This window comes from Ammospiza nelsoni, chromosome 7 (genome assembly GCF_027579445.1).
Source record: "Ammospiza nelsoni isolate bAmmNel1 chromosome 7, bAmmNel1.pri, whole genome shotgun sequence".
NCBI lineage: Eukaryota > Metazoa > Chordata > Aves > Passeriformes > Passerellidae > Ammospiza > Ammospiza nelsoni.
Genome location: NC_080639.1, coordinates 8,646,507 through 8,665,701, shown reverse-complemented (window position 1 = coordinate 8,665,701; position 19,195 = coordinate 8,646,507). Strand labels below are relative to the sequence as shown.

At 37.0% G+C, this 19,195-nt stretch overlaps 1 long non-coding RNA gene across 1 annotated transcript in view; it reads right to left on the bottom strand.

Moving 5' to 3' along the window:
- Positions 1-261: 261 nt before the first annotated feature.
- Positions 262-19,195, bottom strand: part of LOC132075747 (uncharacterized) — a 48,365-nt gene continuing 29,431 nt past the window's right edge. Inside the window, exon 3 of the long non-coding RNA XR_009418815.1 lies at positions 262-413. This is a non-coding gene — a long non-coding RNA (uncharacterized LOC132075747). The remainder of the gene's footprint in view (positions 414-19,195) is intronic.

The following is a 19,195-nucleotide window of genomic DNA, read 5'->3' as shown; positions in this document are numbered from 1 at the left end:
TCCCAAGCACTGGGCAGTGCACAGTGGCACAGCTCTCCCCAAGCACTGGGCAGTGCCCAGGGGCACAGAGAGCAGAGTTCTCCCAAGCACTGGGGAATGCTCTGCCCTTGGGGCTGCCCACTGGAGTGCACCAACGCAGCTGTACAGCCCCATGCCTGTCCCCAGATGCAAAGTTCAGAACAAGCTATTATGCAACAAAGTACAGCAGACCTCATGTCCCCATGAAACACTCACTAAAAGAGATATCCAAAATTTACTTATGTAGCAAACTGTTCACACTCTGGGTTTTGGAAGGCCATGTGAGGTAGAGCAAAGGTAAGGAAACACTGCCCAGCACTTGGCTTCTCTGATGTATTATTTGACAACTGAGTCACAAAGATGCTTTATGCCTTCAAAACTGCTGTTTCAGCACACTAGAACAAAAATGAAAAGGGGAAAGGCAAAAGAAAATTCAAATGTTTTCCAATTATTTTTAAATAGTTCTGTAATTATTCTTTTCTTTCTGAGCCAAAACACTTAGGTCAGAAAAGGAATTTTTTGGAGGTGTTAGAGTCAGATGCAAACAGGATCTCTTTAGCACAGAGTATTCTCAACAAAGGACTGGTGCTATGCTATATGTGAGGATCTACACAGAGAAACAATTCAGACTAGGGTCATATAGGTTTCTTTGACCCATATTCATAGTTATATGGCAAAGGAGAAATAGTACTACTACTGAGAGTAGGTACTGCTAAAAGTGTTTCATATTTCCTTAATAAAGTCCTATCTACAAAACTTGTTTCCCTGAAAATAAACAACAGAAGGTATTTATTACTCAATGTTCACACCACTTTTTCAGCCTTTGAATTACCTGAAAAGCTGCCAGCTTTTCCACGAAAACAGAGCATAGTGTCTCTGTGCTATTTTCTTTGAATAGGCTCTTGGTTTATCCAGTAAAAAAAACATGTACCTCTCCAGCAAAATATTCTGAGCCATTTGCTGCAACTTTGGCTGAAGCTTTGGCAGCCTTCCAGGGTTATCCACTCAGCACGTTTCAAAGCAACCCAGAATCAGCAAGCAAGTTGAAAAGTTCTCAGCCCCTCCTTGGGTTCACATATTGGCCTCAAAATGGTTATACAAATGTAAACACAATAGTAATTTTTTCCAGTGTGCTTCTGGAGCACGTTTTCCATTTTATTTTTTGTTGTTGTTAGGCATTGGTTGCTCTGCAATGAGCTATTGCACAGTAAGGGTGAAAAAGGGAGATTCACTTCAAAACCACATTCCTGATCTAAAGCAAAGACTTGGTGAAGATGCACTGTCTTTTTGTCTTTACAGAGACTTGAATACTTGTACCAAGTTTTCCTGTTAGAGCTGAGATTATATCTGGTTATTTCCTTGAATATTTAGCAAAAGTGAGAATCACCCAACATATGGGCTGTTGTTCAGTCCTCAGACCAGCCAGCCAGTTTGAAGCCTTTTCCGGTGATAGCACATCAAAGAAATCTGCAAGACTCTCACCTGCTGAAGTCAGGGACACCCTTGCTGCAGAAAGAGAGAAACTGATCTAAATAGACGTTATTTAAAGGTAGAGAGATAGGACTTTGCCTACCTTTCCACAATAAAGTTTTCCCTTTTTTTTATTTGAAGTATAATATTTTCTCCTCTTTCCTGAGGGCAGTTTTTTACATCTAGGGAGTTACAAAATTACGACTGATCAAAACACCAAGATTCTATTTTTACAATTAACAAATCATTAAATTATAAGCTATTTTTACAATGGGGATCAAAGCAAGAAGCTAAATAGCAGAAAATTTTTCCTCTTCTGATATTTCAAAGACCTGGTGATATTTACTCCAGTAAGTGCCAGTTTTATGGCTGTTCTGACTAATTAGCAATGAAACTGCATAGATACACTTTACATTTAGCAAGAATTTTTGTAGATTTTATATCATTAAATCAAAGATTACACAGTTCATTCTCTAATCTTTTAAATGGGGATCAATTGGTAAGAAATCTTACACCTTAAAACCATAACTTTATTAGACCTTTAAGCCATTTACAACACTGCTTATTAAAGATTTCACACTTTAAATTCTTGTTAAATATACTCAATTTGTGAATTACTGCCATTATATTTACTATGGTCAGGATAAAAATCCTTTTTCAGTGGGAAGAAAACAATCTGACACCTAAGGAAATATGCATTAATGTTAAAGTTAAGAACTCCCAAACACAAACAAACATTCAAATCCTATCATCACCTCCAACTGCACTGTGTTTCCATGTCCTGGGAAAGCTTCCTTTACTTCTGTCAGCATATACCAACATTTGTTTTTCTGCAGTGCAGCCTCCTTGTATTGTTTATCTTCTGCAAAATGAAGTTATTTTTTTTTCCTGGATAAGGAGTCTCTATGGAATCTTAAGGAATAGATTAATAAATCTATTTTAAAATCAAGTGTATTTATTTCTGTTTCTAACAACCATCTGAGTTTTAGTGAGTAGTGAATGTAATAAATTAAAACTTGGTAAGCAAAAAGGTTGTGTCCTGACTGAAAAGACTTCTTGGATTACTTTGACTGTGTTCATGCTTTTCTCAAAGGCTTTTCATCATGTGTCTCACACGCTGAAGACTTTTTAATCTTACTAGTTCAATTTGTTCCAAAAAATCTCAATTCACAAAAGACTGTAGCCAGTGTTGCAAGACTGAACAATACAGATGAGGTTTCTAGAATGGAGCAGGTCATATGAAGCAGAACTCCTGGTTTTGTACTTGCCTCCAGGCACAAGAGCACATATTTAATGAACAGATGCTGAATTGCCCAACCACCCTCTGTCTGCAAGAACAAACACAGATTCATGTTCTTTTTTTGCAGGTGCAGTACTATGAGTTTTAGCCAAATCAAAATTCAGTTTTTATAATCTTCAACACAAAGCAAAGTTCTTTATATAATGTTGTGCCTATCATAAACTTAAAAATCAAAGTAAATGACTATCAGCCATAAAATTAACGTTTCTTGAAGCCCTTCATAAAACTAAATGCTACATCATTGTCTCTTTTAAGTACTCTACAATGAATATTTCTGGTGGCTTGGAAAATTCTGTATTTCAAAACTTGAGATTTTATTCTAAAAAGTAACTTGACAAAATTTATTTGGCTTTCTGTTCTAAATGTATTGGTGTTCTATGAAAAGATAATCTGCAGTGTATTTTAACCTCTAAACAAAAGGTAAGCACTGTCACGCAAGTATTCTAGGTGTAAAAGCTAACCAGAATAATCCAGTTTTAATCTGGATGTTTAAATCCCGCCCATTTTAAAATCTGGGGTTTAGGCTGTTAAAAACTTCATATTTAGTGTAGAAATTTTCTATTCTTTTCAAATGACATAAACCAGTCTTTTTTCATAATTATAATTCACAATAGCAGTTTGTGGAACTCAAGAGGCACTCAAATCTGCTGTCCAAGCTTTCACCATTTTGCTCTGAGGTTTATTTTACTCTAAACCACAGCAAATAAAAGAGAAATACTTGGAGAATACATGCATGGGAACACACACACATATGTTGCCTTTCATCTGAACTTCTTAGGGAAACTTATAATGAAACAGATGAAAACAGTGACAAAGGGGAAAATGAGGATATATAATGTAGATTTTCTCTTTTTTTTCCTGAAAACAGAGATAGTGCCTTGATGCCTTGGCCCTTCTACAAGCGCCCCTCCCCATCTCACTTATGCAATAAGAGAGTGAAGGTTATGAAAGCTTCGCCCATGTCAGGCTGTGAGGCTGAGCTCATCCAGTTACACTGAATGCACAGATTTCCCTTTAAACCTCCTGCAAGCAAGGAGAACACCCTGACCAGTCACTCTTACTCCCTCCACACAGCACAGCTAACAAATGAAGGTGAATGGTTTGTGACCTTTAACAGTTTTTGGGTTTTCTTTTGTCTAAAACAGAAATTTCTGTGAATCACAGTCACATGAATATTATTTTAGGGAAAGCACCATTTCTGGCACAGGCAGCCTCCCAGACAACAATAGTTTAGTTTGGGTCTTTTTTATGACTCTCAGAACAGTGCTGTATTAAACAACACAAGCAAAGACTGACACTAAACTGTAGAAAAAATGTTTCATATCTGTTTGGAGCTGTGATACCCAAAATTTGTCTGGACTCTATAGCCAATAGAAAATGGCTTAAAATTCTCCTAGTTTTAAGACAAAATACTTAAAAACTCTGACAGCTAAACCAAGTTCCACATCTTCTCACATAATTTCCCTTTTTTTTAATATTGCTTATTTGTTTTTTCTCTGAGTGAAAAGGTCATTGTCTCTTTTCTGTCTGTCCCAAATGAATTACAGTAACCAAGTAAAATCTTAAACCATCTTGCACACCACACACATCCATCATAGAAAGATCTGAATGTGAATTAATCCCATGTCAGATTAGGAGAAAAACAATCACAGATGTTCTTAGGACACACGATACAGTGAGAAATGTGCCTGAATACCTGTCCAGTATCAAATATATTTGGAAATATTCTGGAACAAAAGTGAGCACAGCACTGAACTCATGAGGCTTCACCAAGGAAGCAGAATTAATTCACAGCAACCTGGTATATGTTCCCTTAAAGAATCCAAGTGTCCCCATGGAGTATTTAACATTTCTTAGACATTCTTAGCCTTTAATGGCAATTTATCCTGGAATTGTTCAAACTGCTGCAGCTACAGATTTGAACCATATAAAAAACAGAGTCTCAAATAAACAATTAAATCTAGATAACTAAATTTTTATAGTTTGTGTCTCTAAAAGCATAGTCTATGGCTAATTCTTTTTAACTTCAACTTTTCTAAAGAATGAATTTCATAATAAAAATTACCCTATTGGTGTAATAATTTGAAATCTACCTGGAAACACAATTATCATAGTTAAGGAAGGTGAGGGTGGGAGAGCAGCTCTCCAGAAGTAGGAAATACTTGACTATAGAGTAGAAGTAACAGTATGTGAAAAATGATCAATTTTAAAAATAATTTTGTCTTTTCCATCCATTGTGCAGTTGAAAATTCTTATTTTTGATGTTATAAGGCTATAAATCAAACAAAATAGGAAGTGTCTCCTCAAGCCCTCAACAAACAGAGAACCAGCTGCAATAATAATGTTGTGAAATTAAAGCTTTGCTGTATTCAATTAAAAAAAGCTTCAAACATTAACAGCCATTATTCTAATTGTGTTTTATTGCACAATAATAAAGCACTGTTCTACTTGGCAGCTCCCAAGTTTAAGTAGATAAATTAAATATATTTTAGAATTGTTTACATTTAATTTTAGATTAGCCAAGATTGGTTGTGTGACCCTAGTCCCAGGTCAAATAACAGACCTTCTACCATATTATGTGATTTAAAGCAAAGTCCCATCTGAGCTAAAATAAGGAAGCTGCAAAGGAAAAAGGAAGCAAGTTCAGGCACCCTCCAACACGACTGATTGTAATAAATTATCTGAACAGAAAAGTGAAAAAATATTCTTCCTAAGATACAGGCAGGATGTTTGTCCAGCTTCATAAAACTGTGCTTGGTTACTGCATGAGCAGTTTTACCCTTGTGCATGTTAATTCTTACTTTTAATGGGTTTATTCTTAGAAAAAAAGATTAGACAATTATATCTTCTCCAGCTGGTCTTTAGTTTAAAGATCAAAAAGCAAGTGACATGCTTCTGTCATTTGAAACTCATCCCAGTAATCATCAGTGCTCAGCTGCCACACAAGGAGAACAAAGTTCCACCCCAAAGCCAAGCTAGGATTTCCTAGTGAATTAATTGGGAAGAGAATGAGCAGTTACTTCCACAGAGATTTCACCTGGAATGGGGAAGTAACACATGAGAAACATTTGAGAGAGAGAAGACAGAAGAAAGAGACAGATGGCAGTTATAGAATAATTCTCATGGCCAAACCCTTAATAGCCTTATTAAAAGTAAGGCCTCTGGGCATGTTACTTGGAAGTCATTTTCCTTTTTATTTTTTAACTTTAACGTTTGTTTGTAATTTGGCATTGTAACTTCTCTATTCAAGAGAAGTTTCTTTCCACTTACGATGACCAAGTCCATAAACCTAAAATCTAGATACAGATTTCAAGTTCTCTAATTCAGATTCTTTCCCCCCCCCCTCAAAATTACCCAAAGAACTTTGATACAAGCCCATTTTCAACATCAGGCTGTCACAATATCATGCTGTCTTCATAAGATCCCTGAAATATCCTTTAGGAGCAATACAAAATAACACAACTTTTCAATATAGAATACAATTAAAGACTGAACAAGTTGGTCCATTCTGTGCTGAAATAACTTACTAAGAGCTGAGATACCAAATATGTTGTGCCATGAAGCAGGAAAATGAATTAATGTCTTCTTTCTCTGACACTTTAATGACTGTTCTTGTATAAATCCCTCAGAAATGATTGAATCAAAAAAAAAAAAAGTGTGTGAATAAAATATCCTGACAGACATACATTGCTTCAAAGTACAGAGTAGGCTTTTTACTACAGGTCTCTAGAGAATTCCAAATGTTCTGAAAAGCATCAATCTTATGTAAGTTATTGTCTAGGAAACAGCTGCCAGATGGGTGGTAAATATGCCTTTGTACATTTATATTTCACATGTCACTGTCACATTTGATTTAGAAATGCTGTAAACCTGTACAAAATAGGCGGGTTTTTTTTTCATGCTCAGAAGGTTGCCACCCCCGGGTAGATATCCAAAGTAAATGCACACAGTGTTCAATATCTGTATAAATGATTGGGATGATGGAATTGAAAGCACCCAACAAATCTGGATGTGACACTGAGCTAGAAGGAGAGGTAGATACAACAGAGAGAAGAACCTCCTTAGGAAGAGAAAGCAGAGCAGGATGGAGGTCTGGCTTAACAAGAAAAGCACGAGCTTTAGCAAAAATAGGTGTAAAGCTTAAAGTGTTCAGCAGATCAAGGGAGGTCGTGATTCCATCCTGACACACCCAGAACACTGGGTCTCCTTGGGGTTACCCCGCCCTGAGAGGCACTGGCAGCCTGCAGAGGGCCATGGAGGGCCACCAAGACAAAGAGATGGTTCGGAACTGAGGCATGGGGAGAGGCTGAAGGAAAGGGGTTTGCTCAGCCAAAAGAAATGAAGGCTTGGAGGCTCTGATCAAACTTGGGATATTTCAAAGGTTTTATGGAGAAGGTAGAGGTGGTCTCTTCATGAGGATAATGGACAGGACAAGAGGAAACACAAGTACTTTCAGGAAGAAATCCACACATGCTTAAGGAAAAAACTCGTCATGAGAAGAATTCAACATGGCAATATACTGCACAGAAAAGTGGGAGAATCCCTTCAATTCAAGCTGCACCCTATAGAAAACCTTTCTCTTGTTACAATACCCACTCCTGGAAAAAATCTAAATGGTTTTAAAAAATAAAACCATCATAATTTCTAAATATTAATTTAATTTTTTTTTGCTACCTAAACTTTTGATGAGACTGGTGGACTGTTAATTAATTCTGGTGGATGTTTAGTTAATTCTCTGTGTATGTGTTTAAAGTGTAATCTTCTTCCTTCACATGAGCTACTATTAAGTTTGTTTCCATTAATTCTGTGGAGATCTAAACTGCAATTGAAATGCAACATTCAAGAAATACAAAAAATAAACTTCCCCAAGAGGTTTCTAGATGAAGCAGTCATGTGAAAGTCACTCAACAGAGTTCAAACTGAAATTATTTTTTTTCTCCCAACATACACTCTGAGGCTCTTCAGATGTTTACAAGATATCCAGGGGGTTTTTTGTTAATGAAAACTTATTTATGTGCTGGCAAAATGGAGGTATTTAAGCAGCCAGGCTTCAAAATTGAACTTCATGCCATGAAGTCCATCGCTTTTTATCAGCATCCATTAAAATAACATTTATTTAAATCATATAGTAGTGGCTTAACAAGCTGAAATAAATTAAAGTCAAATCAAAGCCAAGCTCTGCTGGAAGCATTCCAAACACACTGTTTGGCCATACATATAAAGAGTCCCATTTGTCCTGTGCTCTGGGGGAATCCACTGGCCTGACCTACAGCACAGTTAAATTTGTATCAATTTTTTAAGTAACATGTTGGGCTTTGGATTAGCCCCATGTGTATTTGTTTACATCAATAAATAATCCAGTTTCGCCCATGTTAAAAAGGAAATTAAACTTAATGTAAAGAAATGCTCTGCACCATTTTCAAATGTTATCAAATCTAGGCAAGACTTTGTCTTTTTCTGTAAACCACCCCTCTAGCATCAGCTTTTACTGTATTATAAACAACTTCAAAGTTCAGGAAACATGAGTAGATATTAGTGAATACTTCAGTGTTCTAATTAGTATTATATTGGTTAATGGTTTCATGCTGGGTTTTATATATCCCTTTGAGAATTATCACACTGTATTCCTGATTTTGTTTTAAATTTCCATAACAGCTTCAGAACTGGAGGCTGAGATTTTTCAAATTTCATTTAACCAGACTTTCAACTTTCAATGATACCAAGCAGCAGTTTTCCAAACCTTTAATTTGGTTTTCCAGAAACTGCTTTTGGACTGTCAGAGTCATGCCACATCCAGATTTGGTTTCTATCCAATACAAATATGAAAAAAACAACAACAGAGATACAAATTGAAAGCAAAGCTGAAAAAAGATCCTTCTCAGTGACTGACCATGCCAACACATCATTGATTTAAATTGATACAGCCTATCCATCTGCAGTCATGAATCTAACATTACTGATAAGAAGTCTGGAAGATCCAAGTTAAAGCTCTGCATTTAGCAGGATGGGGAAGAGAGTAAAAAGTGATTAATAAAGTTACCAAACCTTGTCTCATGTAAACAATCCTGAATATATCCCTGTTCACAAACTATTCCTAATGCATCTTAAGAATTAAGTTGGGACATTCTCTCTCCATTAATTAGATGATGGTTAGAAATTAGCTAAATTTAGAGCTGAAATTTGTTAATGGATAGGACATTTATCTGACCATTATCAAAGGGTAGTTTAGTTTAGATAATACTACTCTCAACAGCTACATGAAAGGAGAGAAAGATATAAACTAACAGGAAAAGAGAAACCCCTGCATATATTTTTCCAGTTTAAGCTTTGGTGGTCTCTCTTTGTAGGCTAGAAAATATCAGATACCATGAAGCCCTTAAACAAATTTTTCAAACCCATTTAAAAGTTAGTCACGGTATTGCATGGTTTGAAAATACAAAATATATGACCTAAAATCCTGACTGACAATTTAAAGGAAGGGAAACCCAAAATCTGTGGGAGAAAAATGCAGCTCATGGAGGAAGGGCTTTCTCCAGTAAATTAAGAGGACTGATTTCTCTGATAACAGAAGCAGCTCCAGTTTTCCAAAACATATTTACCAACAGAATATACATGATGTTTTACACCAGTAAAATTCCAAGACTCCTGTTTTAATACACAAGGCCTTCAAGCCTTGGTTTACTGAGCTTAATAACCCATGGGGAACCAGTACTCCAGGTTATCAGTTAGATAATTTGGGAGCAACGAGTTTAGGGGCTAAGGTGACGTCTGAATCAAATATATTCTAAGCAGCATGCAGAGGTAAAACAAAAATTCACTTACACTCTTAAAACTAAATAAAATAATATTCTGCAAGAACTACACATTAAATATTTGTGAGTCTTTGGCTTGATGTAATCCCAGAAAGCCTGGTCTAGGGTCTCAGCATTCAAAGCCTCTCATCTTAGAACCTTCTGTAATCATAAGTATATAGGTCCATAGAGATTAATCACATTTGTAATCTCCTATCATTCTGAAGAAATTGATTTAAAGCTACATTTCCTTTTGATGGTGAATGTTTCTCTATAGTTTTTTCCCCTGCCCTTGTGTATTAAATCCTACAATGTGTCCACAAACAAACAAAAGTATATTAGGGAGGTTTAAAATGTTAGTATTAAGCTCTGTGGGATTTCACATCAGATATTTTTGTCTCATCTGGGGGCAGTGTCAACACAATGATTTGTAGTTAGGGTACAAAATTAGCTCAAAGATTTGCTGGTGAAACTGCTGGAAATCAAGTCTGTCCTTGAACATTGCACAAAACATTTTCCTCCTTCCCTCCCAAAACCAGAGAAGCAACAGGAAAACTTGATATATTAGACCCCTTCTAGAAATACAATGGCTCAACTGAAATAGGAGCTTTCTGAACTGAAATATTGCTCTCACTGCCTTTCCAAAGAGGAAAGCTGGATTGGAACAGCAAACAAGCCTGAACCACTCTGATCCACTGTTACCCTGCATCATGCGCCTGGCAGCAGAAATTGGGTGTGACTCCTCATGCCCAGTTCCAACAGATTTAGGGATCTTTTCAAAAAGGTCTATTCTGTCTCACATCTGCCAGATTAAATCACATTCTATTCATAAAAATTAATCCTTCCTTATGCTTTTACTTCAGATTTTTCCTGTGCCTTGCTTCCATTTCCAAATACACCTCATTTCAAACCTTACTGCTGAGATTTCAGGAGTTTGATTTCTTGGGAATTTAATCATATTCTGCTGCTCCTCCCACTTAGGAGCAGCAGAATAGGATTGAATTCCTAAGAAATCAGCAGAGACCTCCAAGAGTTAGCAATGCTAACAAGCACAGTGATTGTGCTTCTTGCCAAAGAATCACTGTATATTAATTTCTCAATGTCCCCACCAACTACATTCATGCATTACTATCACACTAGAAAAAATATGGCTTCAATCCTAAGGGCCTTGCATGTGACATCTTTAAAACCTGACCAGCACTGAAGAATGATTTGAATATGACTTTTTATTCAGAGTTGTATAGCCACAATTCTGCCTGTGAAAAATTCAGCACGGAATATTGTGCCACAGAAGAATTTCAGGAATATAACAAAATATATAATTGGTCATGAAACACAAATCAGTCTTATTTTGGTTGTTCACTAACCAGGATTAAAGAGCTCCTCAAAATTTGTGTTTCTTGAGAAAAAAACAAGCCATTTTCACTCAAGGAGCTCCTTGTGCCTATACATAACTGCAGAGGGTCAGTGGGCCTCCCATTCAGGCACAATCAGCTCTGCCAGCTAAAGCAAGACCTATGTGCTCCTCTCCTTTTGAAACAAAGCTCACTGCACTTCTTTGCTGTTTTCACTTGTACCTAAATAAAAGTTAAAGGAACACATTGATGTTTTGTAATATCTGGGACATCAAATTATTCTCTGTAGGAAAAACGGATTCTGTATTATGTGTCTCTGTCACTAGAGTGGTGAATAGGCTACTTGAAAGAGCAATAGTCCAGGCCTTTCTCTGAGACCAGCTTGGGGCCAATTGAATTTACACTGTACAGACACCAGGCTGGTAGGGCAAAGACCTTTTCTGCTTCTGAGTAAAGCTAAAGATGTTTTTTAAAAAAATTGTTACAAGATTAGCTCAGGATTTTCCCTTGCATGAGCAAATAACACTAGTCTAGGTACAAAAATCTTCTGATTTTGTAATAGAAGTAATTAGCACATTTTTTCATTACTTAAATTGGGACTATCACATGTAACTTTATTTATACCATATTAAATTAAAATCTGTTATGCATCATCTGATTTTTATAGCTCATAATGCACCAAAGACACTGTTTAATTCTACAATTACTTATGCACTTTAATTTTTGTTCTTTCAGTTTAAGGAACTATTATATTCTAGAAACCCAGACAACTGTTCAAATTATACAAATAAGCTTAATTTCCATTACATTTGGAAATGCTGTCCTTTGTTACATTTAAATGCAATTTCAGACAGCATAATGAGGAGTGAATAAATCTTTCAGAAAATGGCAACTGCTTTTTTATTTTAAAAATCTCCCTCTTTTGGGTGGACATCTGGCACTTACTTCTGTTTAAATTGTCTTTCAAAGCAATAATAACAATAATGCATCTGTGTTTGCTAATAGGAATCTTATAATTCCTTCCTGCTATTGTAAAATGTTTCTGTTAATTTTTCTCTACAAGAGCTCTACTGACATTTCAAAGGTCTCAGCATAGTCTGTGAGCAAAAAATCAGGCCTAAGATCAGCCATGAGCTTATCGGGGCCCATTTTCATTTCACTATGGAACAAATCCATCCAATTTACTCAGAGAACGAAGAAAAGACAAAACTGGGGCATGCTTTTAAACAGTAGAATGGAGTGATTCCAGAATGATGTGCTATGACTGTATATTCACAAACACCCAAGTTTCAGGTCTACCAAGTAATTAGCCCAATGTTTATTTGACTTCGTTGTTTATACTGGAAATTTGAACCCCTCTCACTCTGGCATTTCCGATGCCTTCATTAATTCCCCCACAGTTTCATTTCCCAATAATATCCCTCTGAGGTTCAGAGACTCACTTCTGCTCAGGCAAGTGAAAACCCATTAGCCCTACACTTACTCCCTTGCCTATGTCCTCTACCATTTTCCATCTCAACAGCTCTGTCAGCTCACCCATCACCACCATGATTTATTAGCAAGCTGTTGCTTCTACCATATCTTACCTTGGCAAGAACCTCTTAATGCAGCTAACTGCCTCTGATATTTTCATGATCCAAATTACCAACCATATCATCAAGAAAGCTCTAGATTTCCAATTCATATACTAGATATCCATTTTTACCCACTGGGAAGCAGCATTGAGATTGGTTAAATCTGTAATTAAATCTTTGGAGCTAAATGTGGAACTACCATTTAAGTTAGCATAGGGTGCATGCAATGCAATTACCAAGAGTGGTGCCAAATTAGGAAGGTATCCTTTAGGACAAGTGGCAAAGGTCAGCTTTGAAGGTCACCAAGACAACCAGCAGTCAGAAAGTTTAAATACCAAATTGCAAACAGGAAACATCATCATACCTAAGCATTTCAATATTTAATTCTATCAACAATCTGTGGAAGAGAGACAGTATCCTTGCAAATCAGAGGACAAAGCCTTGGCTTTTACTTGAATTAAAACACAAAATAGCAAGTTTGGACATTATTCACATGAAATGTTTGCTCTGTATTTTGACATCTGCAGAGGGATTAATATGAAAAGGTGCTGCCTTTATTAACCTATATTTCTAAGGATTACTTGGTTTTGAAACAGTAGAAGAAACAGTATTTAAGTAGCAAGGTCATGATCTAACCAGCACTATCAAATCCAAAATAGAGGCTCTGTTTTGTTGTTACAGGGCAGAATCAACAATCAAAAGACAGGAAGGTAATTAAAGATTTGGCTTTAGACCAGGCCTACAGCAGTTTTAGGAGCCTGGAGATATTGTTTTCTAGGACACTATTAAATAAATGTAAGGCTACATTCACACAGCCAAGAAGCTCCAAATTCAGGGAAATAATTTCTCCTGTCTCGACATCAGGGCCCTTCTGCTTCTGTGGAAGAGACATCCAACAGATCTCTTAGGAAATGTATCCAAGAAGAAGCTGCAGTGTCAGAGCTTTTCCCCAGCTCCCTGGGAACCAGCTGAAATTCAACTGGAAGAGTTCACCAAGGTCTTCCTTCAGTGTTTATTCTGGACTCGGGGAAGCTGTTGATTCATGTACCAACAGTCCTGCACTGCAGCTGATCAAGTGGCTGTTCAGGAGAACATCTGATCAGGATTTCATTTGGCCTGAGCCAGTGCTAGTGCCTGCTCTGCTCCTCCCTGTCTGCTGCTTTACAGGCACTGATCTCACCAGCACGCTGGAAATGCTGGTAAGGCAGGAAAAGGTAGAGGGGGGAGCACAAAAGCAAAATTAAAATAGCACTAGAAAATTCCCTTTCCTACAAATTCTCAGAATTTGCCATCAGCACCTCTTTTCCTACTTCCCCTGATTGCCACCTTCTTGAACAAAGAAGCTAAACAAAACTCTTTTTGCCTTTGGGATAGTTACCTGTACTTTTAGGAAGGTAAAATAATTACCTTTGCTCCCCACTATAACTTCACAGAAAAGAATAATCAAACATGGGATTTCAAAATTGTCATTGAAATAAGAGAAAAAGAGGTTTAGCATTGATTTGAAAGGCAGGGGAATGACAGGCAAAAAAAGAATACTAACAAACGTTAAACATGAATACAATAAGAGGTGAGAGTGAAAATAAAAAATAAAGATAAGTGTAGGCCAAGACAAATAGAGGAGAGTGATCAACAAAGAAAAGTAAATGAAAGAACCACAGACAAATAGAAAAAAAGAGACAAAGGGATGCAGGGGTACTAAATGAAGTACCATAGGTAGAGAGAAGGAGAGGGAAATCCCCTCCATGCTCATCAGTTACAAACTAAATTAAAAAAAGCAATCTAAAGATCTAAATTTGAACCCTCTACTTCACATCTTTCAAACCCAGCTGCTTTAATGCAGAAAAGTGGTTATTTTCATTTCAAAACTGGATCAAAGGTTCCTCAGTCTCTGCATTTTCCCTATGTGGTTTTATCATGCACCTATTTTTCAAGCAAAAACAAAGAAATACTCTCTCACTGGTATGGTACAATATCATAGACCTTCAAAACTGACAGCATGAACTGGTTAAGATTATCTAGCAGTGAAAAGGTTAAGGCAGCATATATGAAAGGGTTGTCAGAGACAAAAGTAAGCAAGCTGGGAGTGAGGAATTTTAGTTTTCTCTATTTTTAAAGTATTGTTATACGTTAAAGCAATAAGTTAATGCAATATTGGGGAGAAAATACATAATCTCAAATTTTCATTCTGTTAATACTGGTGAAGGAATGAACCTACTAAGAGAAAAAGAAGAAAAATAAAACCAAACTCAATTTAAAATATGAACTTTTGTTTGTAAAATCTGCTTCAAATTAATTTATTCTTTCCACTGTCTTCCTTTAACAAGGAGTAAATCCTTGTTCATTTATTAATCCTTTAACAAGGATTAAAAAGAGAAACATGCTTCAGATCTCACAGAAATTACCAGCAGCAGCTTTGCATTTATGCTTCATTCCTGCAAGTGTTTTAATCAAGGAATCCCATGGGATCACACTTCACAATTAACATCATAAAATCCTCACTTCCTACAGGTAGCGGGGTGGGAGCAAACTTAATAATAAAAATAATGCCACGTCAACTTCTCGAAAAAATGGTTCTGTTTTGAATCTCCACCTGTTCTGCTGATGTGCCAAGATGGAATCTGCTTCTCATATTGGCAATTTGTTTATGAGGATATCTGCTTCCAAGTGTTCATAGTCCCACAAACAGAAAGGGAGCTACAGTGCACCCTGCAAGCGCTGAGAACATAAAACCAACGCCAAGAAAGATACTGCTCCCTACTGGCTCATCTAGATAAGAACAGAGAGCAATTCCCTCACATATTTCTCAAAGTAAAAAGAATCTCAGTCCACAGATAAACTATGGTTTTGAACTATAAAACAAGTATCCCTTAAAAGAGTTGCTAGACATTAATTTTAAAAGTTGATTAGATGAAGCAGACTTTTACCCAAAGGAAAAAGAAGTGAGAAGAATGGCAAAAACCTTCAAAGTAATTCTTCATTATCTCGAAGCTTTATAAAGGTAAAATTAAAAAAAAAAAATCCACACAAACAGTAAAAAATAAACAAACCAGCTAGGATATAACAACGTTTTCTGTCCCACAGTAAGGATCCTAAATCCTTAGCAACACTTACAGTTCTTTTACTTATTTTTAGCTTTGTCTTCATGTAACTTTTCACTCCCCTCCCTAACTTTGACCAAGATGTGAAAGCGGAAACCTGGAATTGTGCCACTGCAGATTAGCTCCAATTCCTTGTGTTTCAAAGACTTTGCACAGAAAAACACCAGCAGCAATCTCAGGGGCTTGACAGTGTGCAAAACCTAACGAGATCCATACCTTGATTCCCACACATCAAAACAGTCTCATTTACGGGCTTGCCCAGGCAGAGAAATGCAAAACAAGCTGGAATGTCAGTCTTGAGATAAGAGCTCTTCTCTACTGCCATCCCTCAGGGTCACTCACTGAGAGGTGAACTGGTCATTCTGTGGCTTCAACCTGGCATTCAACCACATGGAAATGCTTGTGCATCACTGCTAAGATTGGAAGAACTGTCAGCTTTCTGTTAAGAAACTTGTGCCATTTTCTTTTGCAGACTATATATTGATTTAAACTTTGGAGGGAAAAAATCAAACCAAAACAATAGAATTTCTGAGCATTTACCCAAAGCACACTTGAGATATTTTAGTTGTCCATCTTGGATAGGCCTCTCACTTCTCGTACACTAAGAAAGGCCTGGTTTTCCCCAGTCTGTGCAGAGAGGAGAGGGGATTTTTCCCTACTTCTGACTATAGAGCTATTGGGTTTGCTTTCCAAAATTCTGATCTGTGAACTCTAGGCTAAATTTGGCACTGAAATCCAGAAATTGTGTTTAGATTTCTGCCTAGAATTTACTCAGTCAAATAACTCTAAGCCCTATAAACATACTCACTCAATTCCAAATACTTTACACTAACAGAATTACCTCACGATGCCTTCAAGGTGAAACAGAATTGTTGCCTGTTTGCTATTTTCAGTAGTGAGCAGCTAAAAGGATTTGAGCTATGTTTTATTCCCTGCAGTAAGATAACAGATGTCCCTCTTGCACCGTGCTTTGGGCACACACAGAAGCTACCAACAGTTCAGCAGTGTTTTCAAGTTGCTAAGCAAAAGCAGGCTAAGGAATGGCTGAACACCAGACACCCATCTGATAAACTTTAATCCTTCTGTGCAATTGTCAAAAATAACAGAGTGGGTTTGCAGGAGAATGGCAATACAATTCTTCTTTCCATGAAAGGAGAGATATTTAAATTCTTGCTGCTCAGTTGGCTTGTCCAGTATCACATACTCTTGTAAAATTCCATTATCAATGAAGATGTCACAGCTTATCACACACTCCCTCCCTCTGGCAACAAATCAGGTGACAAAGGCAATTAAGAGTTTCAGGATCCTGCCTTTTCTCAGCTATGCACATATCTTCTTCAGCTTAAGGTAGAACAATTGCAGGAAATGGTGGAATTAGAACTTCTTTTTTTTTTCCCCTAGAAGGGGACTTTGAAACTTAGAAAAGAAACACCTATCAGTGCTCTACTTATACAACCATGAATTGGAGGAAACTGGTTGCATCAAGTGGATTTAAGCTGACTGACATGACAGAGAACTAGATTGTCACTTCCTAAAAGGGATGGGCAAATACCCTCCCCGGATGCACCTTCCTCTAACATTTCCTGTGCTTTTCCCTATTAACCCACTTGTGGTATTCCACAGAAACTGTACTATGTGAGCATGAAACAGGAACCCAAAAATCCTCCAAACACATTCAGTGGAACAGATAAGAGCTGTTGCATGGAAATACTAAAAATAGAGAGGGAGCAAATGTGAAAAGGAGATATATAAGACACCCATTATGGAAATCAACTGAACTAACAATCTCACTGCCTGAAGAGATTGTTGAAAACTATTACTGAATACCCCAGTATGGGGCTAAATTCTTTAGAGTTAACATAAACCCTCAACTTCACAGATTACTTATAATAGAAAGGTCATTAAGTGCTAAAAACACAGGGATCAAATGCTATATTTTATTGCAAGCCATTACTTCCTATGGAAAAGCAATTGTTAACAAGATCCTAAGGCACAGTTGAAACCTTAACAAGAAAACTTTTAGCTAAGGAGTAGTGACTGAAGGGCAAGGCATTGCCTGGGGATTAGTGACTGTCTGGTGAGAGCTGATGGCACCTGGCTCAGCTTCAGCTGATCCCAGCTGATCTCTGAGTCCCAGGAAATGTCTTGAAACTCAATCATTATTCCTCTTGTAATATAACAACTAAATATGAACACACATGCACACACACTACAGTGTTCTAACGTGGGACTTGCAGTTTCCTCTGGTATTCTCCAGGACATTGCTGCAGAATTAGAGCTCTGTAAATTAGCCAGCTTGAATCATTTCTCAACATGCCATTCATCTTATAATAGATTACACATGGTATTGCCACTTGTCAGGCTGCAGCACAGACATTTTGCATCTATTTCTACATGTCTTCCTGTTTTAAATGTCTGCTCACAGAAATAAAATCTCTGGTCAAAACTAGATTTCCTCCTTTAATCACATTCAGCCAGACATACCAGTTCTGAATTTGGCCTGGAAGTTTAGCTGAGTTTGCTTTACCTCTCAAATTGTTGTTTCCAATACATGTAATCTGCTCTCTTTCTAAATTTACACTGGTCTAGAATATTAGTATTATTATTATACTCCCAATATTAATATTTCACCTTTATAAACTACAGAGGCTGACACTGCAATGCACAAATCCTCTTATGCCCACAATAAACAACAGACTACTTTGGATGTGTATATCCTAAATGTGACTTCAACACTCCCTAATTTAAGGCACAATGACCTAATCCAAATCAAGGACGAATAAAGCTGATAGTTTTGTTCAGTTGTCCAAGGCTCAGCACTATGCTGATTGACTTTTTTCTACTAGAAACAAAAATAGATATTCAAGATGGAATAGCAGACTTTCACCTCATCCATGAGCTTTAGGGAGTCTGCAGCAACACTTCTCCAAAGCTTTCATATGGCCAGGCTGTGCTCAACCAGAAGGACTAATAGTATTTATATGCTGCAGGCATTTAACAAGTGAGCACAGCTTAGTTACCAAACATTAATAGATAAATGATAGCAAAAATAATTAGGCATTAGCATACTTGGCATATTTATCAATAAAGTCACTTTGCATTTTAGCAGTACTTTTGCATTCCAGTCTCCAGATGCACTCTCATACCTGAGAAAATCTCATTTTTATGCTCATCATAAAGAATTTGATGCAGAAATGCAGAGGTTAAGTCTCTGCAAGGCCACACATTAAGGACTGGGAACAGAGGTCAACAATTATGATTTTCAGTCCCCTTAAATACACAGCTCCTGGAGAGCAGCTCATTCCACAGGAATTCTCACAACAGCGACCAGCCAGAAACTGTCTTGAAAATGAACTTACAATCTACTGGTTCATTATTAATTGTGTGACCAACATGGAACAGTAAAACAACCACAAAATGAAGATATTTTTGTGGGTTCATGGTTATGTTCCATGACAATTAAAACTAAAATATACCAATAGTCCAATTGCTTTTTCTTCTCCTTAATTTTCACTAAACACTCACAAAAGGACCCAACTGAGGGACTTCTTATATTCATATTTCTGCATTGGGAAGAGGCAGCAGC